Source organism: Helianthus annuus, chromosome 9 (assembly GCF_002127325.2).
Source record: "Helianthus annuus cultivar XRQ/B chromosome 9, HanXRQr2.0-SUNRISE, whole genome shotgun sequence".
In the NCBI taxonomy this organism is placed as follows: domain Eukaryota; kingdom Viridiplantae; phylum Streptophyta; class Magnoliopsida; order Asterales; family Asteraceae; genus Helianthus; species Helianthus annuus.
In genome coordinates, this window is record NC_035441.2 from 31,712,631 (window position 1) to 31,727,539 (window position 14,909).

Sequence of the window (14,909 nt, forward strand, 5' to 3'; positions counted from 1 at the left end):
ACATTACGAGTACGGGCTTTGGAGCTGACAATCCAGACAAACTTCACTACTCGAGTGCGCGACGCACAACGGGAAGCCCTAAAGCCAAAAAATATACGAGTAGAATACTTGCGAGGAGCAAGGAAACATATGGAAACAAATAAGGATGACACTTTATATTTCAGAGGAAAGATCTGGATTCCCTATTTTGGTGGCTTACGAGACTTAGTGCTGGATGAAGCACACAAGTCCAGATATTCAATACACCCAGGATCTGATAAGTTTATCAGGATTTGAAAGAATACTATTGGTGGCCTAAACTCAAGAAAGATATTGCGATATACGTTGGGAATTGCCTAACTTGTGCAAAGGTCAAGGCCGAATATCAAAAGCCATCCGGATTATTAAAACAACCCAAGATTCCTGTTTGGAAATGGGAGCAGATATCAATGGATTTCATTACAGGACTCCCACGGACCTCTCGAGGTCATGACATGATATGGGTTATCGTTGATCGATTAACCAAGTCGGCTCACTTCCTCCCTATTCGTGAAAAAGACAGTACCGCGAAGTTAGCCGAAATCTACCTCAACAAGATTGTGGCACGTCATGGAGTGCCTATTTCAATAATCTCGGATCGGGATGGTCGCTTTGTGTCAAGAATATGGCAATCATTTCAAGAATCGCTTGGATCTCGTTTGGATCTAAGCACAACATTTCATCCGCAAACCGATGGGTGTTGGAACAGCACCTAGTAATCGAATCACTAGTCAAACAATAGACGCCTAAATCGGAAGATCAGATAGAATGAAGTCTTGTAAACCAAATGAGTGTTGGAACTCATGTGATATGGTTTAACAAAGCTTACATCCTAAAATTGAAACCTAACCTAAGTGCTTTCGACCCATTGCGACCCATTAAGGTAGCTCACGCTACTTTAATGCGTCGTGTGCGCAAAAGCACATTCGAGATGTCTAACTAGTCCTATGACAAGTATTATGTGCCAAGAAATGTTTAATTATGTTACATAATCAGTTATGTGACAAAAGTTTAGGTTACATATGCTTAATTACCAATTGTGACAACTGGCAAATAACCGGTAATTCCGTACAATCTAATCATTATTTATATTTCTTAATCTCATGCATTTAGCGTAATTTAAATACGTAACTGTGTCGTATACTGGATATTAGTGTTAGGACAAGAAAACAAAGCTAAAACATATGCTGGTTTTCGTCATATTTCGAAACCATTCAAACAATGTCCTAAAAGTGTTGGTAAAAAAGTGCTGCGTGCACTATTCACGGTTACAATATTCATGCCAACAAAACCGTGAAAACAGAACGAAACACTGAAAAACGACACACGGATAACATAATTGAGTCCATTATAACAAGAAAACAATAATACGAAAACATATCTTGCAAAGATACAAGACCTTCCGGTATAACGACCTAATTGCAAAAATGTCTGTTTCGATAAAAAAATATGACATTTTAACTCGTCCGAAACCATAATTTAGCATTTCCGGAACTCAGGAATTATGACAAATGATATCAAGCATATGAAAACAATATAAGTATGATAACGGGGTGTCTAAAATCATAAGCTTCCGATATTATATCGCTATGCGTCAAACTAGTTCGTTAGCGAACCGACGAACTAGTAAGCGAAATCTTCGTCATCATAACAACCAAATGAAAACTCTAGTGAACTAGTTAAGCCAAATTTGGAACTCGGAATTGCTTCATACATCACTTAGACGTGAAATAACAACTTGCGACAACGTCCGTCGGTACGCCAAAAAAGTGTCGTAAACCCACCGACGACCAAACGAAAGACATTTAAAGCGTCGAAGTACAATTTTTACTAGTTGAGTGAACTAGTTAATAATAATTTTGGTTCCAAATCACTAATTACTCCCTAATGACGAAAGATTATTCCTAATCACCATACTTCGCTTAATGACCAAATTATCTAACTAGTTAAGAAAAAAAAATATTTTACCCCCATTTTCATAATGGACGGTCATGGTGGGGCCATGGTCACACCAAGTTGATTCAAAATAGATAAGATAGTATGGTTGTAGATCTTTTTGTTGAAAATTTTAGTACTTGAAGATTTCACTCCATATCACATCATTTCCATAAAGTTTCTTCATTCAACAAAAGAAAAAAAAATCAAGCATAAGCCCTTCCTTTAACTTCAATTTTCGGCAGTCACAATTTCACCCTAAACCCACCATAAGAGTTTCATAAACACTCCATTTTTCTTATAATCTAGCCATTTTAAGGACATCTCAACATGGTTTAAACATGAAGCATCATTAGGAGTCTTCTTGGAGCTTAATATTCTTCTTATTTTCTTGCTTTGGCTTGTGCAATAATGTAAGTCTTCTAATCACCATTTTTAAGCTTCATATTACTAGTAGATTATGGAAGTACAAGTTGATCATCAAAAAGATTAATAAAAATCACACCAAAAAACCCTAACCCCAAAGCTAATAAACACTAAATATAACTATATTATGTGTTGATTTATTAGATTTGTGATAGCTAGTTAGCATAATTTATGTTGATTATGTTAAAGTAAGTTGTTTTAAGTGGGTGATCTTTTTATGATTAATAATATAAATGATGATTTAAACATGGTAATGTTTAAATCTAAACAAGATCATCAACCTCTTGTTCCAGGAACTTTACTACAACTTAAAAATGATTTATTAAACATAAGTGATTTTATAAAGAATAACCACCATGATTCTTATTATGATCATCCTAAAAGTTTACTAAACAAAGTGGTTTAAAGAGGAGATTTTAATTAGAAAATATAATGAAATGGTGTCTTTAAGGTCCTAATAAATATGTGAAGATTTCATTATTTTTAACCAAGTTGTTAAAAATATACTTATAAAAGTTCATGGAAATAAATAGGAAAAGAGCATGAATCATGCACGCAAAGTTGGTGTAATGAAACTTGATTTGGAAATTGATTATGATTATGGTTTAAACATGGTTTAAACGCGTTTTTGTAACGTGGGAAACGTCATAGTTTAGGGGAAACTATGGCGAATTTTTCTAAAAATCTAATCGTGATTAAAGAAGGGATTAAAGGGTGACTAACAATGTTAAATGCGATTAGTAGTCTTAAACGTCATTATGGAAACTTTGATGGGAATATTTAAAGTTTAAATATTCAAGAAGTTCTTATGAACTTAAATTTATTCTTACAAAAATAAATGGGTAAAAATATAACAATGTGTAAATATAATTTATGTAAGAAAAATTATATATTTTCGGAAACTTGCTAAGTGCTTGCAATGTGTGCTATGTATGTGTATGTATTAGATACCTATAGGGTGATCAAAATAAATACACGTACATGTTCATACATGGTCCAAGAAATGCTAGTAAAATCAAATCGGACAATTAAATAAAATGCCCGAAATGGAAATACATAACACTTGATGGCGACAATTTGGGCGTATCGACATCATAAACAAGTTACTACAATGTCGAGTCTAAAAATAACACATTTTCAGACACTAAAGCGAACGCATAACTAAGTGGTCAAAAACAAGAATCCGGAAAGTCGAAAACTATAAAAATTACCAAGTATTTTTCATGTGAAAAACGAACTTATTAAGTTACATGCTTGGTGAATTTTTGGTAAAAATTGCAAGAGTATATTTAATGGACTCACTAGGATTAGATTTGGGCTAGGCCCAATGGCATTAAAAACTAGGGCTAGGCCCAATAACAAGAAAACTAGGGCTAGGCCCAATGACATTAAAAACTAGGGCTAGGCCCAATGACATTAAAAACTAGGGCTAGGCCCAATGACAGTAAAACTAGGGCTAGGCCCAATGGCATTAAAAACTAGGGCTAGGCCCAATAACAAGAAAACTAGGGCTAGGCCCAATGACATTAAAAACTAGGGCTAGGCCCAGTAACAAGAAAACTAGGGCTAGGCCCAATAACAATGAAACGTGGGATAAGCCCAATGACATAGGTTCGAAGCCGTGCGCATATAATTCAATACGTATAGAATACATGAATACACATAACAATCGAGCGAGTAAACTATCAACGCTCTAAAATACAAAGTTGTTCCAAAGATGACAAACGAGAACATAATAAAGAATTCAAGATGAACAACTTGTACGAGGTCCGAAAGACCTAGTGTCTAACGAGATTAGTACACATGTAGGTTATTGACACGTACGGACGCTCACTTCGATATCGTATTACACGGAACGCAAATTTGTGAGTTCATGTCCCTCCTTTCACTGTTTTCAATGTTTTGTTTTCAAAAACATCGAGGGGAAATACATGCTAAAACTATTGGTATGTTAGTTACGGAGTAGATGACATGATCAATGTGCATAAGTAGGGAAACTACATTAGTAACCATTAATCACTTAGTGACCAAGGTGCAAAAGGTGTAGATCTATTGGGCTTGAGGCACGCCCCACTCCTGGTTGGTATACCCTGGAGTGCTTTTGTGATCCCAATGATGACAAAGTGTTCTCAGTTTGGTTATTTGCTTATGGTGCATTATGTCAGGGGGCTCGCTACCCACTGATAGATCCTTAACAGACTCCATGAATGAATCAGAACATACCATGATTACAAGATAACATTTATGAGATTTCACATAATAACAAATACTGCATGAACTCGCTCAACTTTTTGTTGACTTTTTAAAACTACATGTACTTCAGGAAACAGGTCTTGAGCCGGTGATTCACTATGGGATTCGGGAAACAAAAGACAACGATGGCCACTTTTGTAGGGTTTGTCTTTTATATCCCAACTTCGTATGGGTATATAGGGGACAAAACCTCATTATGTTTTATGTCAAAAACTAACTTTTGTTATGTGTAAATAACTTAGAACTATGCTATGTCAAACGTTGTTGAAACTTGGAAACTATATTGAAAACTTGTAATCTTTTGTTGAAAACTATATATCTATGGCATCGTTGTTGGTTCATGTTGTTAATACATTTGGATGCAATGATTACCTTTCTTACGTCACACACAATACGCTTCCACTACTAGCAGGGTGTGACACCAATTATGTATGAAAAAGGGCATTTTGGTAATCTACCAAAGGCATATAAACTACTTATCATGCGACTACCTAAACTAGGTGACCATAAGGTATAACCTCGGAAGGTTATTCCCTATGATACTATGGTCACTAAACATGTTTGGTCGGATCCTAAAGATCAATCAAACGGGTCGTGTTCGAAAGTCTAGGCGGGTGTTTAGTCCGCTTGAGTTACGACTCTACATAAGCACTAATCTAAAAAGTGACGAGCTAAACATGCTAAAACATGTTTAGTTAAGTTAGAAAACAGGTTTTGATATCAAAACAAACGGTTTTGATATCCTAGAGTAGTTTGGTTACAAAATACGCGAGAAACGCATTTTGGCTGAAACTACGACTCGTCACTGAGTCTAGATAACGTGGTAATCAGTAGGTATAGTCACTAGGGACTATGACCATCGTGATTATGCTCACGTAATGAAGTTCAAACGAACTTCGCATTGACCATAAACTGGTTAATGCAGAAAGTCAAACGCAGTTTAACTTTAATGATAGAAACGAACGAAAAACACTAAAGAATACTTACAGAGGGTCCCCGCAAGATTGAATTCCAAGTATTTCTCAGGTATGAAGTGATAGTCACTCCAACTTAGAGAAAATCTCAGAATTCAAGTGAGGAATGAATGAAATGAAGGTGGGTATTTATAGGAGAGCTAGAACCGTTAGGATCGTTTATCGGGAAATCAGCTTCGATCTAGACCCTCCACTTGGGCCCATGGTATTGCTAAACAATGGGGCATAAGAAAACCATCAAATTTAGCCCATGGTATTGCAAAAATTGCATTAAAACCCCTGAATTCGACCTAGATTGCTGAAACTGATGTTTTTGTCTGACAGGCTCTCGTGCCCCGCGTAAGAATTAAGCTTGGCTTACGCGGGCCGCCTGGCCAACTTTGGCAGATTGTCAAAACAGGTCCCTGCACATCAGAAACTTGCATTTCGGCTCATTTTTGACACGTTTAAGCCCCGTTAACCTCATTTCAAGGCTCTAAAATGATGTTAAAGTATAGGGAACTCAAAACATGCTCAAAAATATCTCGGATGTCAGTTTGTTTGGTCGTACGATCGCGTTGTTCGGTTAATTACGACGGGAGTCGTAACGAACGCAAAAACGATCCAAATTAAGCGACGAATGGAATTTTATCATGCCAAACACTAAAATAAAATATTTTAATGCTTACATAAATTTTTGGATGTCCGGATATATTCAGAACGCAAAATATGCGCGAAAATGCAAACTTGTGCACTTTTTGACGCTTTTAGTCCCTATTGATCAATAAAGTTTATTTTAGCATACCGAACACCTCAAAGCCTATTTCTAAGCTATGTAAAGGTTATTTAGGGTATGTTTAACTTATGATCAACTTCCAGAATGTTCGTTACTATACAAATTGGTATAGTTTCGTAGTTTGACACAAATAGTCCCTGCGATCGAGCAAACTTGATTTCAACACACCAAACCATCCAAAACTTATTTCTAAGTTATGTGGAGGTTATTTAAGGTATGTTAAGCCTATTTCACTATTCCGGAGTGTTTGTTGCATTGAACTGGTTATATTTACGCATCCGTGCGCATATAACCTTCCAGAAAGCGATTTAGAGCTTGAAATCGGAATCGAATTGAATTGAAAACTTACTAAACACAAACACACACATAATAACACAAAAACACATATAATAGCACAAAAACACATATAATAACACCAAGTCACATTGTTTTGTTGATAACAAACATTGTTTTATATCGAACCACGACTACAGAACACAGTTGTCACAGTCTCCCCTACTTCAGGAAATTTCGTCCCGAAATTTTTAACTAGAGGAAGCTTGTGAAAACAAATGCGGATATTTCGCCTTCATCTGGTCCTCACGTTCCCAAGTAAATTCTGGGCCACGTTTGGATTCCCAGGGAATTTTTTTTACCAATCGAATCCGTTTGTTCTTCAACTATTTGAAAGTATGGTCCATGATCTCCACGGGTTTCTCGATAAAGTGCATCTTTCATCGATTCGGATCTCGTCGAGAGGAATGTGAAGATCAGCGTCGGCTAAACACTTTCGCAAATTGGACACGTGAAAAGTCGGGTGAATATCCCAAGCTCTAAACATATCCTCCAAAGTTGAATCGTTTGCTCAGATTGACTATCTATTTGGGGATGATAAGCAGTGCTTAGATTTAGTTGGGTTCCCAAAGCGGATTGCATGGTCTTCCAAAAATGAGAGGATATTCGAGCATCACGATCAGAAGTGATATTCAAAGGAACACCATGTCATGATACAATCTCATCAACATAAATCTTTGCAAGTTTATCTGCAGATAGATCCTTGCGAATTGGAATAAAATGAGCTGATTTCGTTAATCGATTGATAACAACCCAAATAGCATCGTGACCTTTAGATATATGCGGTAACTTAGTGATGAGATCCATCGCAAGGCTCTCCCACTTCCAAACCGGTATCTCTGGTTGTACAAGCAAACCAGAAGGTCGTTGATGTTCAGCCTTGACATTAAGACAAGTTAGGCATTTTGATACATACAAGGCAACATCCTTTTTCATACCAGGCCACTAGCACTGAGTACGAAGATCCTTGTACACTTTATTAGCACCAGGATGGATAGAATATCGAGACTTGCGAGATTCGTCCATTACTAAGGTGCGAAGGTCGTCTTGTTTTGGAATCCACAAACGATCCTTGAAATAGAGCAACCCATCATCCTTCGTTTCAAGTTTAAGCTCAAGCTGATGTGGTAATTTCGTACCCATCAAATTTTGTGAAACACAAAATTGCTGAGCTTGAAGAACACGAGTTTGAAGATTTAATAGCGTTTGGAGCGCTTCTTCTTGTTTGGGTCTCCACTCAAAAGGCTTATTCTTTTGAGTCAAAGCAGTGAGTGGAACCGTGATTTTTGAGAAGTTGAAATGATTCGATGATAATATCCAGCAAGACCAAGAGAAGATTGAATCTCTGTTGGTGTTGTTGGTGTATTCTAGTCTTTAATAGCAACAATCTTGGATGGATCCACATGAATACCCTGCTCATTGACTATATGACCCAAGAATTGAACTTCTTTAAGCCAGAATTCACACTTGGAGAATTTAGCAAAAAGTTGTTCCCTTCTTAAGGAGTTTCAATGTTAAGCGAAGGTGTTGTTCATGCTCGGCTCGAGACTTCGAATATACCAGAATATCGTCGATGAACATAATGATGAACTTGTCTAAATAAGGTTTATAGACCCTATTCATTAAGTCCATAAAGATGGCTGGAGCATTTGTCAAACCAAAGGGCATGACAGAGAACTCATAATGCCCATACCATGAGCGGAAAACAGTTTTGGGAATATCTTCTTCGAGAATACGAAGTTGATGATACCCAGAACGCAGGTCGATCTTTGAAAAGCAGGAAGCACCTTGCAGCTGATCAAAGAGATTATCAACTCGAGGTAGGGAATATCGACTTTTTGACGGTAAGCTTATCAAGCCCACGATAATCGATACACATTCGAAAAGTCCCATCTTTCTTTTTCACGAAGAGGACAGGAGTTCCCAGGGTGAAAACTTCGGACAGATGAATCCTTTATTAGATAACTTTTGAAGCTGTTTCGATAACTCTTGCATCTCTGACGGTGCAAGACGATAAGGCGCTTTTGCAATCGGGTTGGCATTGGGTATAAGGTTAAAATGAAACAGGACTTGACGAACTGGAGGCAAACCAGGCAGTTCATCAGGAAACACGTCTGGATAATCCCGAACAGTCAGAATATCCTGAATACTCTTGCTCTTAACTTTCTCCTTGGTGACATGTGCTAGGAAAGCAACATATCCTTTTCGTAGATAGCTTTGGGCTTTTGTTTCTTAAAAGAAACGGGCGTTTAAGGTTCTAGGGGAGATCACAAGTGATCATAAACATGACAGATCCACACGAGTGGTTTGTCTTTGTATTGACATCATAAGGTTGATCAAACATTCATACAATTGCATTGGTTCACAAAAATAAAAACCATAAATTTTTATTTATATAACAACCGCATTGTCTTTAAATATTAAAAGATAACAACCAGACGAAATAAAATACTAATCGTTCACTGCTGCATCATTGATTGCCTCATTGATGTTATACACTCGTCCACATGCTGGATTCACGTTGACGTTCGCATTCGGGTTTGCATTAGCATTCGCGTTTGCATTCACCAGTCTTGGACAGTTGTTGCGGTAGTGACCAAACTCTTCGCAATTGAAACAGGAACCCTGTGGGAATCTCGCAGCATTCCCCTAAACCGGAGCTTGAACCTGAGCAGCCTGATTTTGTCCCAGACGACAAATATTGGACAAATGCCCAAGCTTACCACACGTCGTTCATTTCTTACAAGCTTGTTGTGCAACATGATGACCGTTGCAGCGTGCACAATGAGGTGCGGTACCTGCATACGCCTTCTTCACAGAAGGCTGAGCCGGTGGGTTCTGATCAGTCTGTGTTGTAACAGCGAAATTCTGGGCATCCTTCCGCTTCCTCGACTTCTTCAACGTCTCACCTTCCTTACCCTTACCCTTACTCTTTTTCTTGACTTTTTCAGAATCAGCCGCCTTCTTTTTATCATCCTTGTGGGTGAGTTTACCCTTCCTGACTTGAGATTCAGTCAGGGTAGCAGACAACTCGATCGCTTGACGAAGGGTAGTAGGATTGACACCAGTCACAATATCCAGAATAGAATCGGGTAAACCATCGATATATCTCTCGATTGCCTTCTCCAGAGGGGTAACCATGGTGGGACACAATAGGCTGAGTTCCTCAAAACGATCCGTGTACGCACGGTGTTCAGCCCCATCTTGCTTTAAATCGTCAAATTCTCGTTCCAAAGCCCGAATCTCGTGACGGGGACAAAACTCTTTCATCATGAGAGCCCGAAGCTCATCCCATGTTTGTGCCAATGCCACTTCGGCACCCCTATCGCGCATAATACCATTCCACCAGGTAAGCGCTCGCTTCTCAAACACACTAGAAGCAAATTCAACCTTCCACGCTTTCGGACACTGGACGTGTCTGAATGTGCTCTCGATACTCTCAAACCACTGCAAGAGCGCAGTTGCTCCTTGCGACCCAGAAAACTTTAGCGGCTTAGCAGAATTGAAGCTCTTGAAGTTACACGGCGCATTGTTGTTGTTATTATTGTTGTTGAATATCTCGTGGACTTGGGTCACAGCACCTGGAAGCACAGCAGCCACTTGCTGAGAAACCAATGCTACGATTTCTTCAATAGTGAAAGATCGTGCTTCACGTCGAGGAGGCATTGTCTAATAAGGACATAAGAGAAACGAGTGAGGTTGAAAAGCAAAAGAGGTATTGAAAATACCGTCAAAACACCAGAAAGGCGATCATTTGTTCGTTACCTCGAACAAACAAATGACACGGAGAGACTAATCAAAGTTAATGGATCAAAAATAATGTATCACCGAAGACATGCTCGTCTATTAGTGGACACTCACTCCAAGAGTTCCCAAGTAAGAGTGACTGGTCCGATACTGCGGATTTGTACGAACACTCTGGCCTTAGACAGAAAACTCAGAGTACAGGCACCCACTCTTCCAGTTTGCACGTGTTCACACTATTTAGACCCAGACTCTGACGAGATTTTGAAAACTTAAAGGGTTCAAAACCTTATAACAAAGGGTTCAAAACCTAGTAATGAATCATCTTAGAATAGATGATTAGTTTTCAAAGCGGATTAGAACTTAGCGTTCCCATTGTGGTTATCACCTAAGGATAGGTGACGGTATTGTTTTAAAATCTAAACGCAAGTAAACTTGCGTTGGGGTCCTAAAAGTTATAGTCTAGGTCAAAGCATTACTAATAACCTAATTCCCTATAACCATTGGCTCTGATACCAACTTCTTCTGTCACACCCCGACCACGTAGGACAACAAACCGTGGCGGAAACGTCGGGGAGTGTTGTAACAGAAGCTATTGTTTCACAACCATGGATACAAAATAGTTTTGTTTTATTGATAAAATTAATCATTTCATTGTCTTAACACATAGAACAAACTAGTTTTATATCGTCTATCATAGTTGTTATGTCACTTAGGCCTTGTCCAGATCCTATGTGACGCAAGCATCCTAGAAATCAATCAAGCATCAACACCTGAAACATATGTAAAAACTTAGTCAGCAAAGAAATGCTAGCGAGTACATAGGTTTTATATGAGTATCAGAATCATGGCTCGTTTATATGTTGCAGTACTTTATTAGACTACAAGAGTCAAAATACAAACCTTGTTTTGAAAAGTGTATTGCAACATAGTTAACCAACTCAAATCAAGTGGGTTATAGTTTGTAAAATCCCATAGCCATTCTTCTTAACCCAAAAACATTTGATTTAGAAAACCAACTTGTAAAACATCTTGTAAAAATTCGTTAAAAACTCGTATGGTTTATAACCTTTAGAAAACATCGTTTGTGTGACATCGTTTCAAAATGGTTTACCCAAGTGAACTAAATAACGCCACGGTATGTAATATATTGAAAACACTTATATATAAGAAGTACCAACGGCGTATCTACCATGTTTTCACCACATTACACCCGTCCCGTTATCTAAACACTAGTCGAAAACTAATCGTTTACCCAATTCGTATAACTTGTTCAAATCGTTTCCAAATCGTTAACTTGTTTTAATCGTTTAAAATCATCCTCGTTTTAATTGTGAAAACTTATTTATGGTCGTCTCGCTAACAACATTCAAACCTTCATGACTCGATCATCTCCCTTCTCGCTTCTCAAATTAACAAACCACCAAAGGGTAAGTTAACAAACATCAGATTCAGTCGCTACCCACAACCCCCACACATAACCATGGGTGTAGTAAAGTAACGGGATTTGTCAGATCATGGTACCATAACCTAATACTGGTCGGCTTGATCAATGCTAATGAATGTCATTTGTTATGTAACTACAACCATCAAGTTTCGTTCACACTATTGAAATCGTTATTAGTTTAGTAAAAATCGTTTTAATCATTTTTGAAATCATCGTTTAAACCTTGAAAACATTTAGTACATATGAATCACCCCAAAACATTTAAAAACAGTAAAATAGGGGAACTATGTACTCACATGGAGTGCAAAGTATCTTCAATCAATAGAACTCAAGCAAACTCAAGCAAACCAGAGCAATCAAACAGCACCTAGAAATCGAATCACTAGTCAAACAATAGACGCCTAAATCGGAAGATCGGATAGAATGAAGTCTTGTAAACCAAATGAGTGTTGGAACTCATGTGATATGGTTTAACAAAGCTTACATCCTAAAACTGAAACCTAACCTAAGTGCTTTCGACCCATTGCGACCCATTAAGGTAGCTCACGCTACTTTAACGCGTCGTGTGCGCAAAAGCGCATTCAAGACGTCTAACTAGTCCTATGACAAGTATTATATGCCAAGAAATGTTTAATTATGTTACATAATCAGTTACGTGAAAAAAGTTTTGGTTACATATGCTTAATTACCAATTATGTATGAAAAGGGCATTTTGGTAATCTACCAAAGGCATATAAACTACTTATCATGCGACTACCTAAACTAGGTGACCATAAGGTATAACCTCGGAAGGTTATTCCCTATGATACTATGGTCACTAAACATGTTTGGTTAGATGCTAAAGATCGATCAAACGGGTCGTGTTCGAAAGTCTAGGCGGGTGTTTAGTCCGCTTGACTTACGACTCTACATAAGCACTAATCTAAAAAGTGACGAGCTAAACATGCTAGAACATGTTGAGTTAAGTTAGAAAACAGGTTTTGATATCAAAACAAATGGTTTTGATATCCTAGAGTAGTTTGGTTACAAAATACGCGAGAAAACGCATTTTGGCCGAAACTACGACTCGTCACTGAGTCTAGATAGCGTAGTAATCAGTAGGTATAGTCACTAGGGACTATGACCATCGTGATTACGCTCACATTATGAAGTTCAAACGAACTTCGTATTGACCATCGTGAGGAATGAATGAAATGAAGGTGGGTATTTATAGGAGAACTAGAACCGTTAGGATCGTTTATCGGAAAATGAGCTTCGATCTAGACCCTCCACTTGGGCCCATGGTATTGCTAAACAATGGGGCATAAGAAAACCATCAAATTTAGCCCATGGTATTGCAAAAATTGCATTAAAACCCCTGAATTCGACCCAGATTGCTGAAACTGATGTTTCTGTCTGACAGGCTCTCGCGCCCCGCGTAAGAATTAAGCTTGGCTTACGCGGGCCGCCTGGCCAACTTTGGCAGATTGTCAAAACAGGTCCCTGCACATCAGAAACTTGCATTTCGGCTCATTTTTGACACGTTTAAGCCCCGTTAACCTCATTTCAAAGCTCTAAAATGATGTTAAAGTATAGGGAACTCAAAACATGCTCAAAAATATCTCGGATGTCGGTTTGTTTGGTCGTACGATCGCGTTGTTCGGTTAATTACGACGGGAGTCGTAACGAACGCAAAAACGATCCAAATTAAGCGACGAATGGAATTTTATCATGCCAAACACTAAAATAAAATATTTTAATGCTTACATAAATTTTTGGATGTCCGGATATATTCAGAACGCAAAATATGCGCGAAATTGCAAACTTGTGCACTTTTTAACGCTTTTAGTCCCTATTGATCAATAAAGTTTATTTTAGCATACCGAACACCTGAAGGCCTATTTCTAAGCTATGTAAAGGTTATTTAGGGTATGTTTAACTTATCATCAAGTTCCAGAATGTTCCTTACTATACAAATCGGTATAGTTTCGTAGTTTGACACAAATAGTCCCTGCGATCGAACAAACTTGATTTCAACACACCAAACCATCCAAGACTTATTTCTAAGTTATGTGGAGGTTATTTAAGGTATGTTAAGCCTATTTCACTATTCCAGAGTGTTTGTTGCATTGAACTGGTTATATTTACGCATCCGTGCGCATATAACCTTCCGGAAAGCGATTTAGAGCTTGAAATCGGAATCGAATTGAATTGAAAACTTACCAAACACAAACACACACATAATAACACAAAAACACATATAATAGCACAAAAACACATATAATAACACCAAGGAACATTGTTTTGTTGATAACCAACATTGTTTTATATCGAACCACGACAACAGAACACAGTTGTCACAAATTAGCATCGTGACCTTTAGATATACGCGGTAACTTAGTGATGAGATCCATCGCAAGGCTCTCCTACTTCCAAACCGGTATATCTGGTTGTACAAGCAAACCAGAAGGTCGTTGATGTTCAGCCTTGACTTTAAGACAAGTTAGGGATTTTGATACATACAAGGGAACATCCTTTTTCATACCAGGCCACTAGCACTGAGTACGAAGATCCTTGTACACTTTATCAGCACCAGGATGGATAGAATATCGAGACTTGCGAGATTCGTCCATTACCAAGGTGCGAAGGTCGTCTTGTTTTGGAATCCACAAACGTTCCTTGAAATAGAGCAACCCATCGTCCTTCGTTTCGAGTTTAAGCTCAAGCTGATGTGGTAATTCCGTACCCATCAAATTTTGTGAAACACAAAATTGCTGAGCTTGAAGAACACGTGTTTGAAGATTAAATAGCGTTTGGAGCGCTTCTTCTTGTTTAGGTCCCCATTCAAAAGGCTTATTCTTCCGAGTCAAAGCAGTGAGTGGAACCGCGATCCTTGAGAAATTGAAAATGAATTGACGATAATAACCATCAAGACCAAGAAAAGATCGAATCTCTGTAGGTGTTGTTAGTGTATTCTAGTCTTTAATAGCAACAAATCTTGGATGGATCCACATGAATACCCTGC